At 36.2% G+C, this 19,251-nt stretch overlaps 1 protein-coding gene and 1 non-coding gene across 5 annotated transcripts in view; both read left to right on the top strand.

The window, feature by feature from the left end:
* Positions 1–19,251, top strand: part of LOC138706004 (uncharacterized) — an 843,117-nt gene that overhangs the window by 93,052 nt on the left and 730,814 nt on the right. The window lies entirely within an intron of this gene.
* On the top strand, positions 9,798–9,871 carry TRNAS-GCU (transfer RNA serine (anticodon GCU)). Its single transcript has one exon. It is a non-coding gene; the product is annotated as a tRNA-Ser (tRNA).

Here is a 19,251-nt window from a genome sequence, read left to right as displayed (position 1 = left end):
ACAACGATATAAAATTACCAGAAGTTTCTGATCTTCCTGCTGCTCATAATCTCATGAAGGTTTGGCACTGGATTGCCGAAATCACTGGTAAAAATATGTAGCCAAATAATGAAGTAGAATTAATAAAAATTGTATGGTTGTGTCAGTTGAAAAAATTGCCTCAAATTTATATATACTTTTCAAACATTAAGCCTTTCTAGGAATACCATGGCAAGGCACTTTGAAGAATTGGGGGTGATATAGTGGAGCAGCTGCGTGAGACAAAGAGCACTTGTTTTCACTAGAGCAAGAAAGTGCTTAATATTTCGTTGGTCACATAGAAAATAGATGTGGAATTTATATTATCGTTGGAAATTACTATGTTCTGCTTTTCTATCTGTTAATTTATTAGTAGTAATAGCAGCAGTTGTGGCGTCGTGGTCTAAGGCATCCTGCCTAGGACTCGCGTTACGGAATGCGCGCTGGTTCGAGTCCTCGTGAGGGAAGAAATTTTCTCATGAAATTTCGGCCAGTGTATGGAACCGGTGCTCACCTAGCATCGTGATGCACATGGAGAGCTACGATATGTAGCGAAATTCGGTTTCGCAAACCAGCTATAACTGCTGGGAGGATCATCGTGCTAACCACACGATACCTCCATTCTGATTGGATGATCGTCCACCTCTGCTTCGGCATGTGGACGTGAGGCCAGCAGTCGACTGGTCGGTCTTGGACCTTCATGGGCTGTACCGCCACGGATTTACTTTACTTTTAATAGCAGCAGTAGTAGTAATAGTAGCAGATTAGTATTTAGTATTAGTATTTATTTATTTAACCTGGTAGAGATAAGGCCGTCAGGCCTTCTCTGCCCCTCTACCAGGGATTACAACTGTAATATGAACAATAAAATTACAATTGATATTAAATTTATAATTACAATTACAATAAAAATTAAAGTACGACAATATTACCTGATTAATGAAAGCTAGACATTTTATCATTGAAGTTAAGAACAAAGAATATTTTTGTAGTTACTGAATTACAAATTAAACCTAGAATAACAGAATTCTATAGTGATGAAATTACCGGATATTGAAATATATTGTGATAGATTAGGAGAACTATTTACAAGAAACCATATCTGAACGAGTCTCAATTACTGACCAAGTGCCTAGTAAGTTTGCGTTTGAATTCAATTTTATTTCGACAGTCCCTGATGCTAGCAGGTAACGAATTCCAGAGTCTTGGCAGGGCTATTGTGAAAGAGGATGAGTATGAGGAGATGCGATGGGATGGTATTGTTAGTATTGTTTCATGGCGAGAGCGTGTGTTCAGATTGTGGTAGGAAGAAAGGTAAGTGAAGCGAGGCGACAGGTACGAAGGAATAGAAGAGTTCAAGATTTCGAAGAGAAGGAGAAGTGAATGTAAATTTGTTTTCTTATCTAGTTTAAGCCAACCTATTGTTTCCAGGGATGGAGTAATATGATCATATTTACGAACATTGCTTACAAAACGTACGCACAAATTATGAGCACGTTGAAGTTTCGTTTTGTTGTCGCTGGAAAGATCAGTCAGTAAAATGTCAGCATAGTTAAAATAGGGAAATACAAGCGTCTGCACAAGGGACCTTTTTAAGCAAGAGGGAAGATGGACATTTATCCTTTTTAGCACATGGATAATAGAATATACTTTTCTGCAGGTTTCTGTGATTTGGATGTCCCAGTTGAGATTATTATCCATGTGAATGCCAAGATATATTGCCGAAGAACTGAAAGGGATATGCACTGTACTTACTTTAACGGGGGAAATGTCGAAGTGCTTTACAGCGTCGGTTTGCCGTTTGTGTCCTAATATAATTGCTCGTGTCTTTCCAGGATTGATATTAAGATGGAATTTCTTTGTCCATGTCACAATCGAGTCAATGTCTTCGTTCAATTTATCTATAGCGTCATTTACTCGGTCTAGGCGGGAAGAGATGTAGGATTGAAGGTCGTCAGCATACAAGTGATAGTTACAGTAGCAGTCTTAGTTATTGTTAAGGTGTTTACGTATCAAATAGATTTTATTTTAAATAACTAAGATTGAAATCACCTCCCAATAAATCCGTCACTCTACCATATAGTACATTTTAAAATGAGTGCAATACTCGTCATAGCTACGAACTAATGGAAGAGGTAAAACCCATTCTCTCTTCTTTTTCTTGAATTGGTTACCCGTGATTTAACCTATTCCACAACATATTACAACAATGCTGACATGTAACATCATATCAAATAAAGAGTGTAGGTGTGAACAGTGGTGCAAGGATGTTCCTTTAGGTTTAACTAAAATTTTTATGCTATGTTTCAGTTATTTTTTGTAAGAAGGACGCAGATTCGAATATGAGCAATCTGTAGTGTGCGTCTGAATAATAATTTTCTTTCGTGTCTTGTTATAGTTAACTCAGATTATTATGTTAGGTTTTTATTGCACTCATTGTTGAATAAAACTCGTGTTGAAACGAGTTATCTGTTTGGATTTATTTATTTGAATCCCAGCATTTAATGATATAGCACAGCTCGTAAATGAGATTAATAGTGCTACATCAACTGAAAACTAGAGGAAGTGTAGATTGGACGTTTTCCATTGCTGGTAATGCAAAAGGAATTCGCAACGTTCCATTGTTTGGCACTATCTTAGTTTACAAAAATTGGAACGCGAAGGGAGTCTTACTCGTTGGAAAGGCTAAACGAGTGGGAAATAGTAGTAGCAGTACCAGTAGCAACAGCAGTAGACGAAACTAGAACCAATCTTGTTGTGAATTCCAGTGGCGAAGCTAAGGTGTAAATACTGGATAGGCTGAAAAATCTGCTTACTTTATATCTTTTTTATACATAAATATAAAAATAATAGAGTCCACACCTGTGGAGTAACGGTCAGCGCGTCTGGCCGCAAAACCAGGTGGCCCGGGTTCGAATCCCGGTGGGGAAAGTTATCTGGTTGAGGTTTTTTCGGAGTTTTCCCTCAACCCAATACGAGCAAATGCTGAGTAACTTTCGGTGCTGGACCCCGGACTCATTTCACCGGCATTATCACCTTCATTTCATTCAGACGCTAAATAACCAGAGATGTTGATACAGCGTCGTAAAATAACCCAATAAGAAACTAATAGATTGGACAACATATGCTTCACAGAACCTAAATGTACCGCAACTGTAGCTTATAATCATAGTATCAGCTACTGGCGAAGGCTCTATAACAAGATAACAACTAAATTACCAAACATTCAATTTGCTAATGCTCCTACTTTAAAAAAATCAAATAAAAATTATTGTTTAAGGAGGCAATATAAAGTTTCAATTACTGTAAGAGCTGTGTTTTTTTCCTCTTTCTATTTTTTATTTTTTGTTAATTAATTAAATACTTGTTTTAAAATTTTGTGGAATGTCCCCTGGGCACGAGTATGTAGGCCTAATCTTTCTGGTGATGCTAGAGTGATTTTTATATATAGAAATAGTAATATGCGTTAAAAGAGCGGTATGTTGAAGTTTTCATGTTCGAGGAAAAGTTTGAAAAAACGAAACGTAATTGAGCGTTTTTAATTTCCGAGAATTGAAAGAAAACATACCGCTCGTGTATCGTACATTATTTTGTGCGAAGATAGTTTATTACATGCCTGAAAGAGGAATTTCTAATTAGTTGCAATGAAATCTCCATCTTGGTTTCTGTTCAATGACGGCAAACTTGCAAAACAAAAATATCTATCTTCAACATTGTTGCTTTAAAATGTTTTCTGTGTTTACTATACTCCAGCAGGCCGTGATATACGTCTGTCTTTTTTTTCCACCAGTCTATAAATGCGAACTTAAAACAAACGGTAAGGTTATGTAATGATTTACAGTTTACTTAGTTTTTTTAAATATTTAAAAACAATAATTAACAGTGCAATTTAGGTAAAATTGCAGTGGTAAGTTTCCAATTTATAATTATTACTATATTGAACGTCTCTAAAATAATATGTTAAAAGCCTAAAGCAGTAGAATCAATATGTCACTTAAGCGCTAAGAAGAGGGAAATTATGTGTGTTAGGTTGGGAATACTGAATGTAGAATTTTACACTTTCCGCGGATTGGTTTTGTGCGGAAACCAAGCAAATACGCACGATCTCGCACAAAACAATATGTATATAAGCCAAATTGATTTTATTGCACTTGTTGATAATTTATTGCACTTTACATATATATTTTTTACAATATCAACTCTTGTTTTTCTTTGCTTCAGCTATTTTACATAATTCATCAAATTATTACTGAGTATTATTGCGTCAATAACTACTGTATAATAATAATAATAATAATAATAATAATAATAACAATAATAACTTACAAATGGCTTTTAAGGAACCCGGAGGTTCATTGTCGCCCTCACATAAGTCCGCCATCGGTCCCTATCCTGAGCAAGATTAATCCAGTCCCTACCATCTCCCTTAAATCCCATCTACATCTCGGCCACCCCAAAGGTCTTCTTCCCTCATTGTTTCCAACTATACGTTTCTGGCTTCAACCATATGTAATAATAATAATAATAATAATAATAATGGTCACACCTGTGGAGTAACGGCTAGCGCGTCTGGCCGCGAAACCGGGTGGGCCAGGTTCGATTCCCAGTCGGGGCAAGTTACCTGGTTGAGGTTTCTTCCGGGGATTTTCCCTCAACCCAATATGAGCAAATGCTGGGTAATTTTGGGTGCTGGACCCCGGACTCATTTCACCTGCATTATCACCTTCATCTCATTCAGACGCTAAACAACCTAAGATGTTGATAAAGCGTCGTGAAATAACCTACTAAAATAAAAAAAAAATATAATAGCTACTCTGCAGTTGCGAGCGTCGTTAAATAAACCATAACATCTAACAATTGCAATAATAATAATAATAATAATAATAATAATAATAATAATAATAATAATAATAATAATAATTTATTTTGCATACATCAATCACAGTCTTTTGTTATTTGTTATATAATTGTAAAGCAGTTTGGGAGCATGAAGGTAAATAATATTTCCGTTTTGAAGTAGTTTTAACTAGAACGTTGTGGAAAAACCTGGAATCGGAGTTAGAATTTGAAGCGTACACAATGAGAATCGGAGATCGAACGCTCACAGACAGTCGAAATATTCATAGAACTCGTTAAGTAACTTGAGAGATCCGCGTATTACAAATGAATGTTTCTTTCCTCAAATACATCGTATGAATAAATATATTAATCATTCCACCCATCAATGTTTATTTAGTATTTTCGCTGTTTTCAATCATTATTAAAATTAAAATAAAAGCGCTGCGAATCGAGAATTTTAACGACGAAAATGTCCACCCCTAGTCGCGTTGTAGGTATGCCTAAACAAATTATGAACGGCTTCAGTCATACACTCTGTACATGACTGAAATTATCAGAGCATTCAGAAATACACGACATGCTTAAATACACACAAACCGAAATTAATTTTTAGAAGTTCTAATTTTTGCCAATCATTTGGAATTATTAGCTACTTCAAAAGGTCATTGTATAAACAGCTTAAATAGCTGAATAATACTTACTTACTTACTGGCTTTTAAGGAACCCAGAGGTTCATTGCCGCCCTCACATAAGCCCGCCATTGCTCCCTATTCTGAGCAAGATTAATCCAGTCTCTACCATCATATCCCACCTCCCTCAAATCCATTTTAATATTATCTTCCCATCTACGTCTCGGCCTCCCTAAAGGTCTTTTTCCCGCCGGCCTCCCAACTAACACTCTACTCGTATATGCATTTCTGGATTCGCCCATACGTGCTACATGCCCTGCCCATCTCAAACTTCTGGATTTAATGTTCCTAATTATGTCAGGTGAAGAATACAATGCGTGCAGCTCTGCGTTGTGTAACTTTCTCCATTCTCCTGTAACTTCATCCCTCTTAGCCCCAAATATTTTCCTAAGAACCTTATTCTCAAACATCCTTAATCTCTGTTCCTCTCTCAAAGTGAGAGTCCAAGTTTCACAACCATACAGAACAACCGGTAATATAACTGTTTTATAAATTCTAACTTTCAGATTTTTTGACAGAAGACTAGATGACAAAAGCTTCTCAACCGAATAATAACAGGCATTTCCCATATTTATTCTGCATTTAATTTTCTCCCGAGTATCATTTATATTTGTTACTGTTGCTCCACCTCTTCGAAGGATAAATCTCCAATTTTAATATTACATGAAAATATCGAGTGAAAGAAATGGCTTTCTGTAGTAAGGATTCAATATCAAGCAAAATTTCTATAGATAGGCCTAATAAAATTTTAGTATATCAATTTAATAATTATTTTACCTTTAGATGATCATTTTAACATAATTAGATGTGTTTAGAATATATTTCAAAATGTAATAAATCTGAAGGCAATATAAACAGCGTAATGAATCCTTGGTTGATCCAAAGAAAGCATGGACCCTACGAAAAAGTGATGAAAGCAGAATTACAACTAGTGAGATGAGGTTCATGGCCCGAACAGCAGACTATACCAAATGCGACCACATGAGAAATGTTGAAGCCTTAGAAGAGCTGGAAATGATGACCACAATAGATTACATCCATCGATACGAACAAAACTGGCGCCGACTTGTGAACTGCCTGTCCAGATCCAAAACCCCTAGGACGATTTTAAATTACCAAGAAAACGGTAAAAAGAAGAGATGGATGGAAGATTTCTTGTAGACCATAACGGTTCTTTCAGGACTACAACATGAAAGAAAGAAAACGATTAAGAGAAATCATGTCCTAGAATAAATCTCCTAAACCTAAAATGTGTGATACTGCATGAACTCTGTTTGAAATTTAAACTGCTTATGAATATAAGAAGGTTTATGGCTTTCACAGGCCCTCGTAGCCAGAAATTATGTTTGTCCCCAGAGTCTAAATTGCCACCGTTTGCATTTCAAACCGAATCCCCTCATGTGCACGTGTACTTAATTCCCTCGTATTCAGGACAGATTCAGAGTTAATGCGCGCGAGAATCTTACCATATTTGGTCACGCCACTAAGCCGATTGTTCTGATTTGTTCATTAAGCTTTCACTTTCACCACCGAAGCTTCCCGCATTCTGAAACTTGTTAAGTAGTCTTAAGTCACTCAGTTATCTTTGAATGCTGATCAGATGTTCTCAATTGCATTCCAAGTTCATTGAACGCCTGTATTCTTTAATACATGAAGGGCTTTTGAACTAAAGTATTAAACTGATAGTTCAGCAAAAATGGACGAGGTTCTGTCACTTTTACAATATAACAATTACTACCGCAATTTTTCAACTACTCCTTTATTTTGTTTATAAATGAAGTTCTTAAAATTTGGAAAAGTAGAATGAATGTGGATATAAAATGTAGCGGGAACAAATATTAGGACTGTGATGTTTACAGATGATAAGATTACTGACTGCAAATAAAGATGATTTGCAAAAGAAACGCTATAGGCTATTGTTTAATTAATATTACTAAATATTTCAAAATGGAAATATCTACAAAGGAAACAAAAATGATGGCTTTCAAAGGAACATACCCGATTATCTAAACTAATTTTAATAACATTGACATAGAACAAGTGTCATAATTTATTTATTTAGAGTATAATGTCTCCTATTGAAGCGAAATGCAAGAATAAACAAATTTAATAATACAGAGTAGCGCAGACAAAAGTAGCCCATGTAAGTTGTTTATTGTTAGTAAATTAACATGTACAAAATACAGCCTTAATTCTTCCCTGAAGGAGTAAAAACTGGTGCTCGGGGAGTTATTTGACACAAAGTGGGTCAATAAAAAATATAGGAATAAATTCACTTTAAAAATACAATTTCAATTTTAACAATTTAAATCATACAAATACATATACATATTAAATCAACATATATTCTTTAACAATTCAGAAGTTCAATAACATAGATGTTGGTACAGCGTCGTAAAATAACCCAATAAAATAAAAATAAAAGTATCTTTCATGCCAGCAAACATAACAATAAACTAATAACTTGAGAGTTTGGCCACCAAATTACATGCAACACGTTAATTTGTCATTAATACATACTTAATAATAAGCATATGTATGTTATCATAATTTTGAAATATATTGATTGCATTTATCCTACTTCAGTTCTAATACATATATTATTTATATTCTAATAATTTGGCGAAGTTTACTCAGGGTTTAAATTAATTTCTATTTATTTTCTATGTAGTCAAAAAGTCGGATAGTAACACAGGACACAGAAGATTGATTTTTGAGTTCCGAAATTCAATTAATTTTTTGCACAATCATAATAATTATTTCTCTTTAACATAATAGAAAATTCACACCACAGCTGTTCACTTGAGATATTTACAGCCGATTTTAATTTGTATGGGACATTCTTTAAAAATTAATTCCTAACGCTATTTTTTAAATTTCTGATACTAAAATTTTCCAAATTTGGGTATCTTTCAATTATTTTATTATATAACCTTGGACCAAAGTAGGTACCATGGCTAAGTATAGAGTAAATACACACGCGAAGTGCTGAAAAGAACTCTCTTTTTATAGATGATGTTGAAAGTGGTATTTGGACTTGGAATAATTCTTCGGCGGATGCCCTCAATAACTTCTGGTATCCGAACTGAAGGAACTCTTTCTCTTTACGCATTTCACACAGATCCCGCAGCGCGCCACTTTTTAACCAAACCCTGTATTGCTCTCTTTGAAGGTTGTCCTCTATTTCGCGGGTTTCCTTAATCGAACGTGTTCTCACATACGCTTCCACAATTTCCACTCTTTCTTGTATCGAGTAAGTAATTTTGCAGAATGCGAACAGATAATGTAATTCGACTGATGACTGAAGAAATACTGACAGGAATAATGCCAACAATCGATTATTGCATCAAATTGTGCATTGTTGTAGCTGTTTACTCATTTCGTTATGATGCAATACGATAGAATATGATAATGGAATTTCAAGTAGTCAAAATATCGCATTCGCATTCAAACGGGAGGCGAACTACTTTTTATCTGGGCCACACAGTAAAACATGATAAGATACAAAGCTCGGAAAGACTGTAATATATATGTAATCTATGGTAATGTATATTCTTATTATGCATCATAAACATGGATAACAACCGCAAAACATATTTTCACAATACAAGCTATGAAACTTATATTCCTTTGATCCGTAGGCACTAAATGACAAGGAAGAAAATACTGAACTACGGAAATAATTAGAAATGAAGAGTTCGCGGGAAAAAACGATGAATGTCACAGTTTTGTTAAGGTTGTTGTCATTACCTAATTCAATGGATCACTACGAAATTTAATGTTGTTCTTATGAAAAATGGTAAAAAGGAGAATTATCACCACGAATACAGTAATCCTTTCCTTTATTTTCTATAGAAACAACGCTACATCTTGCAGTTATATACTCAATTAGATCATTATCTAATCCTTAACAGAAATGTGACATTCATCGTTTTTCCCGCGAACTCTTCAAATATATGAGCTGAATGTAACCATTCACGCATACAGGACAGATCTGGAGGAAACACACAGGTACTCGTAAAATGACCGACGATGGAGTAAATAAAGTACAGTAGTCCTAAATTACCAACCTAAAGACAGAAGAAGCCTAGACATACAAAAGATGAGATGTTACTGGAGGTACGTTAACAGAAAGCCATAATTTAAAGTCACACAGTATTTGTGTACACTCACAGTTGAGTTCTGGCGTCTTGTCAGCTCATGTGAGTTGTGTGGATACAAAGGAAAAATTGTGACGGTGTCGTGTATAGTTCCTGGGGTAGCTCAGTCGGTAGAGCGTTCGCGCGCTAAGCGAAGGGTCCCGGGATCGATACCCGGCTCCGGAACAATTTTTCCTTGAAATTATTCAAAAGGTGAGATGGTTTGAACGATATGGAACCGGAATAGATTAAATAAACCAACTCATAAAGAAGAAGAAGAAGAAGAAGATTAGTAACTTGTTTCTTCTCACGTTGCGTTATGATGAACCTACCATTATTCCTATACCAGTGCTTCACAGAGTGCACTGCACGTGCATTAACAAGACAGTCTACTGAGGTGGTGTCAGTGAAAATTGTATACGTGACAGCGTAATAAATAAATGTAAGTTACATATTTATTTACAATTTTTGTTTTTGTTAAGTAATGTCTGACAGGAAGTATGTTGAGGTAATTTGAATGTTTTTTTATTGACAGAAACATAACACTTAACACAAAACGTAGCCTATTGATGTTCCTTTCTTTGTTCTTTTTGCGATGATATCAGTTACAACAGGAGCAATAGTACGACTGACAGAAACCCTGAGAATATGGTTTAAATTAGCATCTGAAATACTCGACCGCAATTTTGTTTTTGTACACTTGAGGACAGAAAAAATCGTTCACATATACAAGTTGAGTAAAACTTAAAGTAAACAAAGTTAAGTTCCGTTCAGTGATCGATACCACATAATTATCTTTACATGTTGTGCCAACCTATGATTTTATTTGTCTAATGTAGCCTAATCAAACATAACAAAATTCTGAAGGTTAGAACAAAAGAAGATCGATCGCTGAACTGCGTAACCTTTCGACTCAGGCTCCGTCGTCTAGTTCCGCCTCCTAGACTTGCTGCAATAATAGCGGAAGATGTATTTGGATACCTCACAGCTGTACTCTTTTTACTTGCATTGCACCCTTGCACGACTATTTGCGCGCGTACAATTTTGAGCATTTGTGAAGCCCTGTCCTATACCAATTCAGGATGTTTAGAATGACTTTCCCTTTTTCATTCAGTTTTGCTGCAAACATAAAATACAAGAATACAGAAGTGAAATATTTTTGCTATCAAGTCTTTTGCTTTTCTACCGTTGACTCTTGTTTTTCTTCCGCCTTCCAGTCGTGGTAATTTTTTTCCGGATCTTCACAGAGTGTAGTCAGCCGGAGTCATTTCAGTCCTGAACTTTTTATGAGGTGTGTTTCCCCCTTTCTTTCTCAACCAGACTTGGAAACTGCTGTGGCGAAAGTTCGTAAAATGACTTGAGGACCATTGGATAAAAATAACACACATAATTAAAAACGACATTGACAGGGCGGTCACTGTAAAATGAGCTGAAGAGATATACTCTGTCAACATAATGAATAGATTCCGTGTGAGAGACCGACAACTTGTTGGGGATTTTGTGAATTTTGAATAAAAGTAATAAAACTAGAATGTTTGAGCTGCAATAAGCAATGATGGTCATAAATTTATAAGTAATAAACCAAATAGTTTTCAAATTATTTATTAAATATAATCGTCCTTAATAAGATATTATGAGAGTGATTAGAAAAAAAAGTGATCAATTCAGTGATTAAACATTTATTTCAGCGTACTGTCTAGTCTTACGAGGGTATGGTATAGCTGTAACATAAGAGAAGTAAATGGTAATATTTTTGGAAACCAAAGAACTTGAAAATAAAATACGCACGTATGCTTACACATCCCATAAACCTAATAGAACCTGTATGGCGTTTTTGTACCGATACAAAGAAGCTTTTAGTTAAAAATGATACAACTCGAACTGGAATAATGAGTACAATAATTGTCTCGCATATTGGCCTATTACTATAGTCTCATGTAAACTTATGTCACAGGAGGACATTTCTCGAAATCTGTATTTGGGAATTTTCTACTTAATATTAATAGGACAAATGACGGATTTCCAAGAATGAACTTATACTGTACTCGTGTCTTAAACGAAAATCAAATCCTCTACTGTGGCCTTCATGCATCTAAAATTTTTGTTTTTACTTCAACACGCAGTATGGCCACTTCATTCACGCAAGTCCACACCTGTGGAGTAACGGTTAGCGCGTCTGGCCGCGAAACCAGGGGGCCCGGGTTCGATTCCCGGTCGGGGCAAGTTACCTGGTTGAGGTTTTTTCCGGGGTCTTCCCTCAACCCAATATGAGCAAATACTGGGTAACTTTCGGTGCTGGACACCGGACTCATTTCACTGGCATTATCACCTTCATCTCATTCAGACGCTAAATAACCTAAGCTGTTGATAAAGCGTCGTAAAATAACCTACTAAAATAAAAAAAAAATTCACGCATAATGGGTGTCTATCAGCGTGGTTGACGCGGCAGTGTTTTTCCGCCTGCCCTACGTTGCTCGGATGTTACTATTTTAAGTTACTTTTCTGACATACATTAATCACTTACAAAAAGTAATTAAAATAATACTCACCACGAAGATCCGTGAACGGAAACGTAATAATTTTCTCTCAGCTTTTCATGCAATAAGTGATTTAGAAACATTTGTTGCTTTGCTGATCATCGCACAGTTTATCTGAGAAGAATTTTCTAATCGACACCCTATGTCGTCAAGTCATTCCTCTGTTCGTAACAAGATTGGACCTATATCTTGTATACTTTTTGTCTATAAGAATACCAAGTATTCGCACTTTTTCACTAACGTAAATATTATTTGTGATGATGAAACATCATAGTCCGGGGTAATTACGACGAAATTTCCTATTGCATGATTTCTATAAATGTTTTCTTTCACATAGGTAACTCTCATAAATGAATATTATTTTTTATATTATATAAAATATCAACATATTACATAATGAAGCGCACACACAGAGCAATGAACGTATCAAACTAGCACCACACTCACAACTCAATTGCATATGAAACCGGTTATCAGCTAGCATGATTCGCGGAGGCCGACCTTTATTACGCCGGGAATATAGTTCGACCTTTGTGATTGTTTCCGATGAACCTAACGGGCAGATACCTTATATATGTATGTAGTCTATACATCATCACCACCACCACCACCACCACCACCACCACCACCACCACCACCACCACCACCACAGATGAAGTCATATCATTGGATTAGTTCCGTTCCCAAATAACGTATTTTTCCTAAGACCTCTAGAATATTGATATATCTGTCATCAAAATATCCACAAGGTAAATATATTTTGAATCAGTTTCGATGGACTTAAAATTAAATTTCATTGACTCGATAGATATTGATTACATTACATTTGTATTAATTTTCTTTCTGTTTAATAGCCTATATGTCTCAATCAACTCAAGAAATGTAATTTTTATTGATTCTAAATTGGCAATTTCATAGAAATAAGAGTACTTGGAACGTTTTAACATAAAAATTCGTGTGCTCAGGAATTAAAATCTACATATATAGTTTTAGTTAGTGGTATTGTTTCAAATGTCCTGGACTTTTAGGAAAACATTTTTGAGGTAGCAGAGCTATGCACGATACTCTGCGTGGTTAATATGGAAGAATATTAGTTCTAGAATTTTCTCGATGTAGGTCGCGTGCTAAGTATTAGGATCACGGGTCGAAATGAGAAGCACGCAATGCATGGAATTACGGTAATTATCCCCTCTATGTCATAATTTTTCATCGGTTTGTGTTAACTTGGTAGGATAATAGTCACAGAGAATGTAGAGCAATGAAATCCATTTGGAATTCCTTCAGTAATAAATATTTCTTTCTTAAATGCTTCCTTTTAACTATAGAGGCTATTCAGGAACGATTATGTTAACAACGGTAAGAGGACAAAGATAAGATAAGAATGACAGAAGAAATCGAAGTGATTTGAGAAAACTTGTTTTAAAATCCTTTTATCTACTACAAATTTTATAGGAAGATGTCCGAAACCTGACTGCTGCCTCTTTGTGAGAAACCATCGGCTAGTCGAGCTTTGACTGGGTCAAATCTCAACAGCAAACGGTTAGCAAGACGTTGAAAATCACATTGCCAAAGAACAAAGAGCCGTGTTCTCGGGATTCCAACTGAAACTCTGGTATTAAAGGATGCCTTTTTTCCATGCGTAAAATCTAATAGACAATTACATTACCTGTAAGAGGGCCCCAGTTTAATTTCCGGTTGGGGAATTTGTTTGTTGTCCCTGAACTTTGTTTGACTAGTCAAGTGACAACTACCACCTATTTATCACCTTTTGATCCTTGTGAGGTGAGCTGGGAGGGAGAGGGAAATTCGTCACTAGATAGAAGCAGGTACTCTGTTTGTGGAGTAAAGTGAAAAGCACTCACCGTAAGAATAATACACACAAAGCGAAGCCCCTACGATAAAGTAAGAATGTTTTAAAGTAGAATAGTAGTAAATTCCATTCATTCTTACTTTTCTACAGCTATATGATCACAGAATCTACATTCCTTCTTTCTCCCCTGTGAAACCAGTAGACACTGTATTTATCAGACGAGCAGATAGTCTTGCGTGGGTGTACAATTCTTACTAAAATGACAGTGTCTGACAGGCTACGAAAACAAACCCACACTACATTGCGAAAGAAAGCACGTAGTGGCGGATTATTGATACAAAATTTTCCGTTGCATTGAATTTTAAAGGAAGTCACTGTAATTACCTAAATTTATGTGTGTGTGTCTAATGTCAACCCACTTCACTTGCGTGAATCGGGTCCCGCATACTGCGGATAGATGGCAGGACTGTGACTCATTTTCAAGTTGCACACCACTTCGGCGGGCCACGTTGTGCATGACGTGTATCTGTGAAGAGTTACGTTATGTAATAGGGTGAGTGTATGTGTAAGTGTTTGTGTAAATGTAGTGTAGGGAATGGATGAGGATGATGATAAAGGTGAGGAAGGAAGAAGGGGAAACTCGGTGCCGGCACGTAGCCTACTGCTCTCCAACCAGGACAGTAACTGTGAAAGGAATGTGCTTATTATTGCGTCTTCTATTGGAGCGAAGTAGATAGATAATATTATCGTTATAACGTCAGTTTAAAAAACATGCGTTCTTCTGCATATGTTATTTCCTGAATGGAGGGATTAAAAGACCAGGAGATTATCAGTGATCTAATTTTGTAACTAGTATAAATATGTATTTATCAGTATTATCGTTTGTACTTTGAGAGTTAGCCAATGAAGATGCGTGTGCCCATGTGTGTGACCTTATGACATCTTATGACATCAACATTCATTCACAACATAACCCGCTGCGTCTAATTCCCCTGAGACTTTCTCCTGGTTGGAGTATAGTACTCCTGTTGAATAGCACCAAGGAGGCCGTCAGGCTTAACGTCCCCATCCGACGGACGAATCACTATCAACAGTGACATATGCCTTCTCTTCATATGCACTGCGGAGAAATTTGGGATTTAACCCAGGCATATTGGTTCACAATTTAGTGATTAGAAGTTGTGCACCGCCATCTCTCCAAGTCCCGAGATAGAATTTTACATGAAAATCTCTGACCCTGCCGGGAATCGATGTAGAAAGAAAGAGTTGTGTTCCTGAAATAGTTCGAACTGCACATTTAGTGACACTGTATCTTACGAGTATCTTCGTGTTTGTATGCGGCGCACAATTTTCGGAATACAGCAGAATCACTTTTATCCGAACTACAGGGGGCAGAGTCACTTCGGATAATATATTTCTTCGGATAATCCGTGGGTACTATCTTCTGTAGTGCACTAACAATAATTGCTTATAACATTTGAAACATTACAGACTTGAATACAGGTGGAATCAATTGTCACCTCTCACTCAGATGTAACTTTTACTTGACCAACTTACACCTGTTGGTCGCTATTGAATACAAAACAAGTGAACTGAGGATGTGGAAAGCAGATTTGTCTATATAATACATTCCTTAAAGTGCATTTATCGTTATTCGCAGCCTTGTTGTGGGGTGAGATCAATATGGTAGCTATCTCACTGGATTGCATTTACTGACCTTCGGAGCATAAGACGAAGTTATATTTTAAACCAATTTTTTTAAAGAGAAAAATGCATGTTATGCTTAAAAAATAAGGGGATGTGTTTTTACTCCCTGTTTCAGTTAAGAGGTTACTGTAGTTTTTTTTTTACTTTTTAGCTTACTTCGAATCCTGTTGTTCTTTCCGCTACATCCGGAGCTGGCTGTTTGGTTTCCTTACTTCTTCTAGTGTCACTCTCAGGTTGCTTCCTTCGATTTATAAAGATACACAAACTTGCTTATCACTTTGCAAGCATTTTACATTTCTGTGATTTTAATGCCACACGTTCCTTTCATGCCGAGTTCGAAGGTGGATTCTAATCCATCCTCAAGCATGAATGGTTGCATTTCGTAAATCTTCTCCCCTGTGTGTCTCTTGGAGACACCTACACTCTGCTAACTCCGGGCTATGTGAGGCCCACATATATTGTGTCGATATTTTATACTGTTTGTACATCAGTAGGAAATTTTAATGTTTTTTGGAAACCTAATAGACCTAAGAATTTTTTATGGTGAAAATTTGTGGAGTATTTTGTTTAGTCGGAGAGCATTTACCTGATAACTCGAAATGTACTTAAGATATTTTAATGACATTTTGCATCATGCATGTATAGTTCCGCCTTATATCCATAATCATACAGCATAGTTACTTGCTCTAATTCGCTACCACATTGCTGTATACGGGCTATCCATAATCTTCTAATTACAGTATTTACTATTTTTTTCTCATCTCAGACGTGTGCCTTTTCTGTGTTTTCTTAATGCTATTTGTACTATTGTAATCATAACCTACAAAAGATCATCCACTCTTCTCTGTCTTATTCATACACTCAGTCTATTTTTAACGAACTCGTTCCCTACTACACCACACTTCCCATTCATTTTAAAATCATCTATATCACTTCCAACAAAGTCTGTAAGTCATTCTTGCACTAATAGGCATTACCTGTCCTCATGTATTATTTATCTTCTGTACACTTTCATTTATACTTTTGCTCTAGTCCTACACTAATTTTTTTCCTTACCCTAGTTTCACAAAATTTCCTTTCCTTATACCAGTGGTGGGCAAAATGAACGCAACCCACAAGACAGGATTTAATGGCAACTACTTACTGTGCACTCTTACAGTGCAGTGACGGATTTACAGACAGTTGCGCCACTACACTTCTACCTACCATATGTAATTAGAATGGTCTATTCACGTGATATTCAATTAATCATTTTTCAAAGCAATTTCTTGGAAATTGGAATTTATATCTGTGCATGCTATTTTCAGTTGCGCAAGGAGATGAGCATCGCTTAAGCGGGAACTGTGGCTAGACTTTATAAATTTCATTTTAGAAAACAGCTGTTCGCATTGGTCAGTTGATGAATACATACCGTCATTTTCCATAACTATGGTCCTGGAACACAACTAAGCTCCACGATACAACCATTCAAAGATCACTGTAGAAGTAACATAGACCGTTCGTAGATAGCTGCAGTGACTTGAATTCAAACTACAGTACAGCGAAAATATAGATAAACGACGTACTACGTTATGGAGTACAAAATTTGAATAGTTCTATCGTGGACAATAGTTATGTTCCAGGACCATAGTTATGGGAAATGACGGTACTCATTATTTTTGAAGCAAACTGTCTAAGCAGTGGATATATAGTACTGGACATCTTTTTAAAAAATTAGCTCCCAGTAGACCTTCACATTCTGCTTTCAAGAAGCCATAATTCTGAAAATCCAGTACCTCTAACTGCAATTCTGGGATAACATCTTCAATTTAAACATGAAAAGGAGTGGCAAAAATATTGAAATCTTTCTCCATCCTTTGAAAATCACTGAATCTGCGTTCTTTGAACTCGTATAACAGGTGGTCTATTTTAAGAATGTACATATTTAAGTTCGCGTCCTGAATATTTGTAACTGATTCTAAACATGAGAAATGAAAGAACCGCCCTTCTTGTAAGTGTGATATCCTCTCGATTCATATGATTCTGCGAATGATATTGTATCACTAATGAAGCTCCGAAGTACAGCAATCCAGTGTAATCCGCCACGTACACGCGCAGTATTTTCATGGAGTGGGGGAAGGGGAAGGTAGGGGGTAAGTTTGATGCTTCGCTGAGGTCTGAGATCACTGAGGAATGCCCGCCATTGCCTTATACCTATTACTATGATGCACCGAAGTACATATGGTATTTTCGTGCAGGAATTCTGCATTATCATATGGTGAAGAATGGGTAAAATGGAGAAAAATTCTTTCCGGCACCGAGATTCGAATCCGGGTTTTCAACTTTTGTGCTGACGCTTTATCCACTTAGCCACACCGGATTCAAATTCTGATGCCGGATTGAATCCCTCTCAGATTAAGTTGCACCTCTCAGTTTTCCCCTTTGGTGGCCTATCCTGATGTACTGTGTCACAGAATATGTGACAGTGGCACAATGTCCAACACTATGTACAGAGGTGCACTCATTATGAGTGACTAAGAGGCCGGGGTCCGATGGAACATGGCGCCGTCTTGAATCACGAAGTGATAACTTATGCTTATTACATATATTACTATAACGTACCGAAGTACATATGATTTTTCCGTGCAGGAAAAACTGTTTCGATTTTCACTATGTTGTCCCTTTTTCATTTATTTATTACACTATTTCACTTGATCTTTAATATTATAATTCTTTACTTCACTGTTGTTTCTCACTTTGTTCACCCTTCTTCACCCACTATTTATTCTTCCTCACTATTGACGTTTGTACTCTTATCTGCTGGCTTATTGTCCTCTGTCTTTTTTATAACTTTCTTTTTAAGCACCAACTTCTTAAACTATAACTCTTCGGACTCTGATTACCTCTTTTCGAAACATTGCTAGTTGAAGGCTCGATCACATCTTCTTCACTCCCACTCTTTGCCGAATCCAGACATCTCCTTTGTTTATATATTATCTCACTGACCTTACTTTTCTGGTCTTCCTTTCCTGCTGTTCAGCTGACGCGTCATAAATCTGCTACTATGACGTATTACAGTTCAGTTTCTCCATATAAACAACATTCTCTAAAATCGTTAATGTAAAATATATGGTTTATTTTAAAAATTGCAATATTTATTTCATTCTGAATTAAAATATATGTATTTTAAAAGTAATCTTTAAATGAAATATACATTCTACATTAAAGATTTTAGAGTATGTTGTTTACATGGTAGAACTATAAATGCCTCTAAAGCTTCATATTTTAAGTACTTTTTGAGTTAGCAGATAGACGCTGTGATGTTGAACACAATACACCAAAAATCATATTAATTAAAAACTAATTATTACTTACTTACTTACTTACTGGCTTTTAAGGAACCTGGAGGTTCATTGCCGCCCTCACATAAACCCGCCATTGGTCCCTATCCTGAGAAAGATTAATCTATTCTCTATCATCATATCCCACCTCCCTCAAATCCATTTTAATATTATCTTCCCATCTACGTCTCG

This window comes from Periplaneta americana, chromosome 9, assembly GCF_040183065.1.
Source record: "Periplaneta americana isolate PAMFEO1 chromosome 9, P.americana_PAMFEO1_priV1, whole genome shotgun sequence".
Classification (NCBI taxonomy): domain Eukaryota; kingdom Metazoa; phylum Arthropoda; class Insecta; order Blattodea; family Blattidae; genus Periplaneta; species Periplaneta americana.
Note: the sequence above shows the minus strand (reverse complement) of the source record. Positions and strands in the feature narration are given on the sequence as shown.